Below are 8,550 nucleotides of genomic sequence, written 5' to 3'. Positions count from 1 at the left end.
CCAGGAGTACCGTTATGTCATCAGAATTTAAAATGTATCCTGAACCAAATGCAGTAGTAACTGTACATGTTAGAGGCGCTATTCCTCGGCAACAGATACATTCTTTCATACTTTCTCTGTGCTGGGGTTTAGGTGAGGTTTCTCCAAGAAAGTAAATCAAGGTAGAAATCTGCACATGAGTTTCAGAACATGAAGTTGGCCTTCGAACAGCAAGTTGGTGAGTGATAATAAAACCATTAAGCAAAAATTTTCAGCCAGCTTAATGGGAGTAAATCAAATATTGAAGGCTAAGAAAATTAATTCCACATATTTTTTGAAAAAGTTTATTGAATCAGTGTTCCAGGATACAAAAAATAAGATGCTATGTCCAAAGCCCAGAAAACATCAAAGAAAATTCAGAGGACAGAGGAGCCACAGAAACTACCGATGGGAAGAACTTGCCCATGTTTCCGCAAGGACACATGTAACAAAATTATATCACTGTTGGTCATCAAGAGACTAAAATAAACCTTGAGTAAAATGTTGATTACTTAGAAATATTAAAAATGATTAATAAGAACCTTATTTGTCAAATTTAAAATAGAATAATAAAATATTTCATTATGATGATATAATTATCAAATTAGTCCAGGCTTTTATTTATCCCTCACTCACTCTTCTCCCCGCTACCCTCCTTCCTGTCAGTTTCCTTCCTGACTTGAGTGGCCCTCACCTGCTTTCAGGTTATATGTATTCTATGACATCACTGTTATTTCTCTCCCCTCCCATCTTCCCTTTCTAATTTCATGTCCTACCTATATGCACGTATACACTCAGTAGTTAACATTTAGATTTTGCATATGGGACAAAACATTCAGTGCTTGTCTTTCTGAGTCTGGTTTGTTTCTTACAACATAATGATTTCTATGTTTTATGAGTCGTAGCATAATGATTTTTAGTTGCATTTGTTTTCCTACAAATTTCATCATTCAAATAATTAACAGTATAGAGAAAGTCCGTTCTGCAGGTAGACTACATTTTCTCTACCCGCTCATCTTTAGGATAATTCTGTTTTCCAGTGATTATAAGTAGTACAAAAATAAATTTGGATTTGCTAGTATCTCTGAGGTAGGATTTGGGGTCCTTTGGCATATAACCTACACATAATTCGCTGGTTTATATGAGAGTCCTAAATCAGTTTTATAAGAAACATCCACACTGACTCACATAGTGGCTGCACCAGTTTCCACTCCCACCAACAGTGATAAACCAGCTTTCCCCACATCCTCATAAGCATTTATTGTAATTTGTTTTCAGACTAGGGTGAGATGAAAGTCAAAGTAGCTTTTGTTTCCATTTCCCTGGTATATGAGGATGCTAAGCACTTTCAAATACTTTTTGGCCATTTGTATTATTTCTTTGGAAAATTGTCTCTTTGGTTCATTAGCTTATTTACTGATCAGAGGATCTCTTTTTTTTTTCAGTTCTTCATATAGGTTAGCTATTAGCCAGTGACTCTTTTGGCCCCTTCTACAGATGCCCCATAACCTGCTGATTGACCTCTCTATTGTGCAGAGTCCATTTATTCATGTGATCTCCTCCGTTTGTGCTCAGGGTTTTGTGTTGTGGTGTCAATCTCCTTCCCAGAACCCCTAGCCTGTCAACATCATGACCTCTCCCCTAAGGTTTCCTTCAACAGCTTCACTGTCTCTGGTCTTAGAGTATGGTCTTTCATCTGCCTTAAATTAATTTTCTGCAGGACACAATATGGGGACTGAGCTTTGCACCCTCATGGGTTGAAACTGGTTTCCCAGCAGCACTTGTTGAGCAGGAACTTTTTCCAATGTATGTTTTCAACACTTTTGTCAAAAGTTAAGTGCCTGTTGATATGTGGATTTTTCTGATCTATTTATCTGTTTTCATGTTACTATCATGCTGGGCTGTTACTATGTGTGGCTCTATGGTATAACTTGAGATCAAATATTGTGTTGCCTTTAGCATTGCTCTTTCTGCATATAAATATTTTGTCTGTGCCCACCTTTTGTGTTTCCACATGAATTTTAATGTTCTTTGATTTCTGAAAGAATGACATTGGAATTGTGGTGAATTTTGCACTAAAGCAAGGCTGAATGCTGTCTTCAGTACTGCAGCCATTTATCCGGTGTTATTTTTCATCTGACCCTAAGTATAAGTCTCTGTTATAGTGTATCAGTTTTTTCCTTCATCATTTTAAAGTTTTCGTTGTAGAGGTTTTTCACCTTCCTTATTAGGTTATTTCCTTGTAAGATATTGTGATGGAGATTTTCTCCATTTTTTTTCTCAGCAAGTTCATTATTAATATACAGGAAAGGTACTGATTTGAATCTGTTAATTGTGTATCTAAGTTTAGGGTTGGTTGACTTACAAATATGAATAGTTTAACATCTTTCCTCATTTTTAGTTATTTCACTTGTCTTACTATTCTAGATAACATTCTAAGTACTACTGAATAAGAACGGGAAGAGCAGACATTTGCCTTATTCCAGGTTTTGAGGGATTTTCTAGGTTTTTCCGTTCAATGTATAGGCTGTAGGTTCCTTGTATGAACTATCTTAGTTAGGGATTTATTGCTGTGAAGAGACACCAAGACCAGCGCAACTCTTGTAAGAGACTACATTTAGTTGGGGGTGGCTTACAGGTTCAGAGGTTCAGTCCATTATCATCATAGCAGGAAGCCTGTCAGTATCAAGGTAGACACAGTGCTAGAAAATGAACCAAGAGTTCTACATCTTGGTCCAAAAGTAACCAAGAGAAGACTGTCTCTTCTGAAGGCTGCCAACAGGAGCGTCTCTTCCACATTGGGCAGAGCTTCAAAGCCCACCACCATAGTGATATACTTCTCCAAGAAGGCCACACCTACGTCAACAAGGCCATACCTCCTAATAGTGTCACTTCCCATGGGCCAAGGATATTCAAAGCATCAGAGTAACATATATTAGGTTGGAATATGTTCCTTATATTTGTAGTTTTTATGAACCTTATCAGAAGAATGCTGACCTTTATCAAATGCCTTTTCAGTGTCTATTAGATGGTGTCCTTTATGTGTGCCTAGATGATGTGTCATTGCTGCTTTGCTACTGCTGTGATAAGATGCATTGACAGATGAAGCTCAAAGGACAAACTTTGCTTTGGTTGAGTGTTCCAGAGGAACAGTCCATCACTGAAGGAAAGTTAAGGTGGCAGGAACTTGAAATGGCAGCTCACACTACATCCACAGTTCAGAGCAGAAAGGAACATGCTATGTCCTCAGCTCAGTTTCCCATATTGTCCCTTTACTATCTCAGATCCTACCCCAGACAAGGAGGCCACCTATTCTGAGACTTTTTTCCATAATTAATCAAACTAATTTCCTATAGATATGCCCAGAGCTCAATAGGATGTAGACAATCCCACATGGAAACTCTTTTTTGTTTGTTTGTTTGTTTGTTTGTTTGTTTGTTTTGGAATTGCTTTATTTTTGTAGCCGAGTACATTACGACTTTAATTTCCCATGTTATCACAGTAACGTTTCACAGAGTACAGTAACATTCATTACAGCAGAAAGAAACTCACTTTAACAAGATACTACACAAAACACAGAACAATGGGCATGCTTGTGTTTTACCCTCTTTGCTAAGAAACAGAAATGTGTATTTTTCTTTATGTACAGTTAATTTTAAATATCTAGGGCATTGAATGAATGTTTTAAAAAAGGTATCAAGGATGTTTCTCAAAAAGAGTGACATTTTCTTTTTTAAATTGGATATTTTTATTTACATTTCAAATATGTATCCCCTTTCACAGTTTCCCATCCATAAACCCTCTCTCCCATATCCCATCCCCCTTTTTCTATGAGGGTGTTCCCCCACCAAACCACCCACCCCTTCCTGCCTCCCCACCCTGACATTCCCCTACACTAGGGGCGGGGTCCAGCCTTGGCAGGACCAAGGGCTTCTCCTCCCATTGGTGCCCAATAAGGCCATCCTATGCTACATATGCAGCTGGAGCCATAGGTCACTCCATGTGTACTCTTTGAATGGTGGTTTAGTCCTTGGGAGCTCTGGTTGGTTGGTATTGTTGTTTTTATGAGGTTGCAAGCCCCTTCAGCTCCTTCAATCCTTTCTCTAATTACTCTAATGGGGACCCCATTCTCAGTTTATTGGTTGGCTGTGAGCATTGGCCTCTGTATTTGTCATGCTCTGGCAGAGCCTCTCAGGAGATAGCTACATCAGGCCCCTGTCAGCATGCACTTCTTGGCATCAGCAATAATGTCTGGGTTTGGTGGCTGCATGTACATGGGCTGGATCCCCAGCTGGGACAGGCTATGAATGGCCATTTCTTCAGTCTCTGCTCCACACATTGTCTCCATACCTCCTCTTATGAATATTTTTGGTCCTCCTTCTAAGAAGGACTGAAGCATCTGCACTTTGGTTGTCCTTCTTGTTGAGTTTCATATGGTCTGTGGATTGTATCTTGGCTAATCTGAGCATTTTAGCTAACATCCACTTATCAGTGAGTACACAACACCACATGGAAACTCTTATTGAGGTGATTCTAGACTGTGCCAAGTTGACAATTAAAAATAATCACCATAAGCCTACCGCTTCTTAATCTGACAGCAACCCAAATCACTTATAAGCTCTAAAACTTTCTATTCCTTGAGCCCAAAGATGTTTATCTTCTAATACAAAACGGTTCAACTTGAAAGTTTTCATGGTCCTTACAACCTAGCACTTGAGAAATGCAAACTGGGAGCTCTCATAAAATAATGTTTCCACTATACAATAGCACAGAAGAAGCTCTCACATTCCAAAGTGGAAGAACTAGAGTATGAAACAGTCACTTGAAAATAAAACCCAATTCCAGCAAAATATAGATCAGGTCTTGCAGCTCTGTGTCTGGCACCTGAGATTTGTGATGCTTTAAGCTGAGCTCCAACAGGCTGAGGTAGCCCACACCTCCAGCTCTGATCCTGCAGTACACAGCTTCTCTCTTAGGCTTGCACTGGCTCCACTGCACACATGCAGCAGATATGCCACAGTTCTGGGATCTCCACTATCCTGAGTTCTCTGATTCAACTGAGGGTTCACCTTCACACAATAGCCTCCCAGGGCCTCTCTCCAACCATGTCACAAATTGGAACTTTCTCTGCTATAATTTAAAACAACAACAACAACAACAACAACAACAACAACAACAACAACAACAACACTTATGGATTTTTTTTTTTACTTTTTCTTAGTTCTTTCTTTTCTCTAAGAGGACATTAGGTTTGGGGTTTTGAATATCTACTGCGTTATTGGAATTTTGATAATGCACACACACACACATACACACACACACACACACACACACACACACACACACACACTTACTTGTATCCTCTGGTATAATTGATCATTCTGCTTTGCCTGATTTGCTGATTCTTTCCTTCCAGTATTTATATTAAGGCTCTTTTGCAGAGTCCCAGTTCCCGGGACAGATTTCCCCATTTTTGTTTTTCAAGCTAATGATTCGGGTACTTTGAAAACTCTTTTTTCTAGGGTCTGAATTGATTTCCTTAATTAACACGATAATACCCTCTAGGAGGCCACTGAGCCTTTTAAAATCAGGTTCTAATCTCTAATGTTTCTTAGATTGATGATTTCATCTTTAGTATCCAGTACTGAGGAAGTACTGATGGGGAGGCAGAAGAGTGGTTTAATTTCTTGCATGCGTGTGTGTGTGTGTGTGTGTGTGTGTGTGTGGTATGTGTGTGTGTGTGTGTGTGTGTGTGTGTGTGTGGTACGTGTGTGTGTATGTGTGTGTGTATGTGTATGCACATTTCCTTTTGTGTTTTTTAATGGGGGTTGATTTGAGTTTTGCATCTGTTGGGAAAGGTAGATTCTCTAGTTTTAATTTTTTATTTTATCCCTTTATCTAACTTTTTGTTTATTATTTTATGTGAGTCTTCCTGATTTTGCATGAGTCTTCAGGTTAAGTCTCTGTTATTCACTTCTGTGTCTGGTGGAATGAAAGAACATTGATAGATAAAATTATTTGACAGCAGTCCTCATGTCAGCTCAGAGTATTTCACTCTATCTCAGTTGTATCCTCTGTAAGGTTCAGAGAGAGTGGCCCTGAGGTACTGATTGGAAGGAATGCATAATTTATAGATATTTGGAACTAAAAGTCTTACTAGTTAAAAGGAGATAACAATGGGAAAAGAGCTAATAAAGTATGAAAAAGAGGGCATGTTGTTAATTTCTGTCAACTTGACCTAACATAGGCATATCTGAGAAGAGAAACTCTCAGTAGAGGGGTTGCCTCCATTGTATTGTCTTCTGGGCACATCTATAGAACATTTCTTGATGGTATATCTGAACCAGCCCAGTTCATGGTGGGTGGTTCAAGCCCTGAGCACTTTGACCTAGGTTGCATAAGAAAGCAAACTGAGAAAGCCATGGAGAGCAAGCCAATAAGCAGCATTCCTCCAAGTTATCAGCTTTTACTCCTTGAGTTCTGCCCTGACTTCCCTCAATAGTAGACTGGTAACAGGATGTTTAAGCCAAGTAGACCCTATCCTACCCAAGTAGCTTTTGTTTACAGTGTTTATCATAGCAACAGAATGTAAACAAATACAAGGGGCAATTATATAGAGGAATGATAGAGAAATTGTTATAGAATGAACACAGGAAAAAACAGAACAATTATAATAGTCTCTAGGTGAGACAAATTTAAAATATAACAACTTAATATTCAAAAGACAAAAGTACAAGCCAAAGGTTAAAATATAAAAGAAGAAATAAAAGACAGTACAGCACAGTGTTTCCTTTGGCTGAAATCTTTTTTCTTGGTGGGGAGGTAATGCTGACTTATGCAATCATGAAATCACAAAAACCTCTACAAGAAAGCAGGACTTGTTTTCATCACAAACAGCAAAGGAAAGTTTTGTTTTGTATTATTTTCTTTTAGTATCTTCTTGGAACTCAGTCAGATCCCCCCCCCAAAAAAAAACCAAACAAAACAAAACACAAATAAGCAGAAAGAACCAAAGAAAATCAAAGCCAAGGACTTATTTCATGCTATCTACTACTTTTGACTCTAATACTAAAGCGAGAGATGGGTTACTTTCAAATCCGGAAAGCTCTATATCCTGCCACCAGCATAGCATATTGTATTCATAGCATGACAGGCAATGGCCAAGAATCCTTGGGCTTCCACAAGCATGATTTAGAAATACTCCTGCTCAGGCTTTGCAGAGTCTGACATCAGGCCCTAAGTCTGAAGCCTGCCTTGCAGTAATTTTTGATCCCACCAAGAAGAGGTAGAAAATGGAATTCCTATTCATTTGAGTGTACAGTTCTAAAGCACTACTACATGGTGTTAAAATTTTTCTCTGACTAGCAATAAAAATCTGTAAAAATCTGTCTGAAAAAAAATGAAAAGACTTTTTGTATCCATTTTACATTTATATGGTTTTTTAGCTCCATAAGTCTTCTTGGTTCTATTCTGGAAGAAAGGTGGAAATTTCAGCTTTTCGTCTGTAGGAGGAAACCCTCACAGGCTGATGGCCTCACTCAGTACTTAAATGGATACCCTTATCTCAATTATATTAAGCTATGTAAATCTTCCCACAATGCCACATGAAAATGTATGCAAAAAGCATTTGCCAATATATGTAGAGCTATGGTTTTTACTCACCTTAAGCAGAATAAAATGGTCCTAACTGCTGGTCACATTTAGTTGGAATTCGAACATTCCATTGCCTTGCGCTTATGGTTTTGATAATGGGTTTTGGTATTTCAGTCTTTCCTCACTTGCCTTACCTTCCTCTGTCAACATAATGATGTAGAAATCTAAAGGTATTAGAGATATTACTTAAATCACTATGGAAACTCAATCATTTCTGAAAAAGCGCCTTGCTAAAATGTAGACAAAGATGTATTATATCAAGGGGAAAAGTTAGTTAATTCATTTAAAGATATTTTTAGCTTATTTTTAGCTCCATAAACAACTTCTGATTCTTAAGAGTGTCAACCATGCTTTAGTTCATCTTAGTGACTAAAATGGTTATCACAATATCTGATTGCTGAGTATTTAATAAGAGATAATTATATTGGTGGAACTGTGGAAGCAAGGATAGAGAAGAGAGAAAGAGGCAGAGCCAGGGAATACGGAGAAAGGGTATGGAGAACAGACAATGGCATGAGGGTTTTCCTGCTGGTTTTGTTTTTCTCTTTTCTTTACATAGACTTCATGAGCAATGGCAAGTACAAGTGAGTCCTGTGTGTCAAAGTTTACAGCAAGAAGACCATTTGCATTTCTTTTGTCTCCTTCATCTTGAGAAAAAATTTTAAAAATATTTTAAAAAATAAAAAATTAAAAAAAAATGTCCCAACGGGGCAACCCACGAGTCTTCTCAACCTCCAGGGATATAAATAAATGTCAAAGGAAATGTTTAACACAAATTTCAGGGGCTGGAGAGATGGCTCAGTGGTTAAGAGCACTGACTGCTCTTCCAGAAGTGATGAGTTCAATTCCCAGCAACCGGTTACATGGTGGCTCACAATC

This window comes from Rattus norvegicus, chromosome 14, assembly GCF_021556685.1.
Source record: "Rattus norvegicus strain SHRSP/BbbUtx chromosome 14, alternate assembly SHRSP_T2T, whole genome shotgun sequence".
Taxonomy (NCBI): Eukaryota; Metazoa; Chordata; class Mammalia; order Rodentia; family Muridae; genus Rattus; species Rattus norvegicus.
The sequence above is the reverse complement of the archived record's forward strand: the minus strand, read 5'-3'. Positions refer to the sequence as shown.